Source organism: Ruditapes philippinarum, unplaced genomic scaffold, assembly GCF_026571515.1.
Source record: "Ruditapes philippinarum isolate M1 unplaced genomic scaffold, ASM2657151v2 ctg381_1_1_1_1, whole genome shotgun sequence".
Taxonomy (NCBI): domain Eukaryota; kingdom Metazoa; phylum Mollusca; class Bivalvia; order Venerida; family Veneridae; genus Ruditapes; species Ruditapes philippinarum.
The window spans coordinates 396,418-399,787 of NW_026864809.1; positions in this window are offsets into that span (position 1 = coordinate 396,418).

A 3,370-nucleotide genomic window follows, 5' to 3' on the forward strand; every position below is an offset into this window, starting at 1 on the left:
GTGTAAGTTTCAGGCAAGAAATCTTGAGTTTTGCCAAAGAAAACAAAGTGTTGATAGGAAGGAATTTGATTAAAATTATTACAGATACACCCATGCTGAGATGAAGGCCCATGTAAATTATTATTTCATGTGAATTTAAATAAGAATATATTACAAAATTTTAAATTAATGTACTAAAAATATTGTACTAAGTCACTCCAGATTTTAAGTTACATTATTGTAATAGCACCCCCATTGTTTGATTGTGATGGTCACTAAACCTTATATAAAATTATTCTACCTCTGTAGTTTAACTATGTTTTAAGCTGATTACAAAAAAACAAAAATATTTTTTAAGCAGCTAAGTTCATTATGTCCAGATAGCTATAAAATTTGTGCATTTGAACTTTAGAAGTAAAAATGCAGAATAGGTAAATTTCATATTGTATATTTTAAGAATTCATTCTTGGAACATCTTGAACAGAAGGAACTGTTTTAGTTAGTCATAATGTCTTTTGCCAATCTTAAGTTGGTTCTTATGAATAGCTGCTTTTAGTTGTTACAGTGGAAATTAAATTATGACTAAAGAGCATGGATTGTCTATTATAAAGATGATCACATGTTCTGTATTTAATCAGCTGATACTTTACTGTATTGTAAGGTTTTCTATAACTTTGTTGTAAATTAAAGGGTTGAATAATCTTCTTAGTTAATGTTCCAAACAACACATTTTATTCCTGTTTGATCTATCAATTTCGCAGAAAATTTAATTACTTTTAAGTGCAGAAAAACAGATTGCCTTTCAAAAACATAAAAGAAATTGATATTATGATTTTACGTGGATTCCCTAACTTTAAGGCCCTTCTTACATTTTTAAACCGTATTTTCAGCCCTCCTAAAGGGCTGCAATTTGGTTTTCTTAAGGACTTGTACTGTAATGAACAGCTGTGAAGATTGTCATGGTGTCCGAGACGTGAGATCAAGTTTCTTCATCCTATTGTTGACAATGAATACTTTAAAATGTTTTCTTGACTTTCCTCACAACACATGCACACATTCTGCAGCTCCGGTACAAAAGAAGTTGTTTATCGTGCACGCATGCCCAATCATTGTGATCACATCTGCCGGAAAATTCAAAACGGCACAAACGTTGTTATCTCCTGTGGACACCATGTTTATATAATTGATTGTAACCAATTTTTCACCAGTTTTGTGCCAAAAAGACTACAGGGTGTTATCCCTGAAAAATGATGTCACTTCAGCAGGAAAACAAGTATCAGATTTAATGTTTGAAAAATTGATTATCGATGTTTGCTCTCCCCAGAAATGTATGATTTTCATGCCATGTAAGTGCCACTTAAGCACGTATTTGTAATGTAATTGTATGCGTGTTTGATATTGCTTCATTAGGATATTTCTTGTCTTACTCTTCAAACATGCAAATTTCATTATAATCACAACCTATTTACATGGCAGAAGTCTAAAATTGTGTCAATTAGATTTTGTATTTACAATGTATATGTGTTTTGCTGAATTTCTGTTACCATAGCCATAGTCTGTGTATAATATAGCCATAGTCTGTGTCTTGTTATAGTTAAATTTGTGTCTAAAGCCATAGTCTCTCTCAATAGCCATAGCCTGTGTCTAAAATTATAGTCAAATCTGTGTCTATAGCCATAGTCTGTGTCTAAATATAGTTAAATCTGTGTCTAAAGCCATAGTCTCTCAACAACCATAGTCTGTGTCTTATTATAGTCAAGTCTGTGTCAATAGCTTAAGTCTGTGTCTTATGATAGCCAAAGTCATTATCTATAGCCATAGTCTGTTTATTATAGCCATAGTCTGTGTCCTAAGACAGCCAACTATGTCTACAGCCAATAGTCTGTGTATACAGCCAAAAGTGTGTGTCTATAGGTATGTAACTATAGCCATTGCCTGTGTCTATAGCCAAAGTCTGTGTCTTATAATAGCCAGTGCATGTGCTTATAGCCAAAGTATGTGTCTTATAATAGCCATTGCCTGTGTCTATAGCCAAAGTCTGTGTCTTATAATAGCCATTGCCTTTGTCTACAGGCAAAGTCTGTGTCTTATTATAGCCATTGCCTGTGTCAATAGGCAAAGTCTGTGTCTTATAATAGCCATTGCCTGTGTCTATAGACATAGTTTGTGTCTTATAATAGCCATTGCCTGTGTCTATAGCCAAAGTCTGTGTCTTATAATAGCCATTGCCTGTGTCTATAGACAAAGTCTGTGTCTTATAATAGCCATTGCCTGTGTTTATAGCCAAAGTCTGTGTCTTATAATAGCCATTGCCTGTGTCTATAGGCATAATTTGTGTCTTATAAAAGCCATTGCTAAATAAGTCCTGGTGTCCTAAGTGTTTCTTTTGTACTGACATAACTTTTTAGCGTTTAAATATTGAGCTTTGTCATTAAAACTTTCTTTTGTTTTTGTTGATAAGTGCATCTTTTGCTTCATTATAGCATCATATAAAGTGCATTTTTGTTACTCAGTTCAATAAGCATCTTCTTGATAACAGATTGTTTGGATATTTGTGAGATTTAAGTAAGGTCATGCTAAAACCAAAAATTCATTAATATTTTATAGTCCATTTTCTCCAACATGATTATCTACCATCATATCAGAGAGATATTGTATCGAATAATCACTTCCTATCACAGGAAATATTGCACGATTTTTCCATTTATATTTCAGATACACTTTTCTCATTATTTTCCAATTTCTAGCACCAGCATTCTCCCATTTTTGTAAGCTATAAATAGGGAATAAATCTTTGATTGATCCATTCATGTTTAACTAATTTGCTGGTTCGTTGATGTCAAAGGTAAGAAACTCTTACAAATATTTGTAATATAATACAACTCTCTATGTCACTGCCCTTAGAAAATATTAATATTAAAATATTAATCAATCTTAAATGAATATATTGGAATCTCTTAAATTTGCAATCAGCCTTTTAAATCCAATCTTTAAACTCCATCTTTTAAGAGTATAATAATACTTGAGGGGTCCACTTGAAAAAATATCATCTTTCCTGGAAATAATTTCTAAATAATTAAAGCACCAGGTCAGGTACATGGCATACATAAGCCTTTGAATTTAGCGAAATGTTAAATGTTCTATGTATAAGTCTTGTTAAAGAATATAATTATAGAGGTGAAGTATTTTCACATAAACTGAAAGCAAGTGGGGTCATTTTTCAAAGTGTTTTATGTAGAGAGGGTTTTAAAAGGTGATAAAGTGAGTTTTTGAATACTGGTAGAACATGAAGTGTTTCTTGCACTTTGTCTGCCTGGTGCTGTGAAGTAGTGAATAGTACCAAACAAAATCCCCACCCCTCTTTATAACTGTCAGAGTACTGTATAAAGTT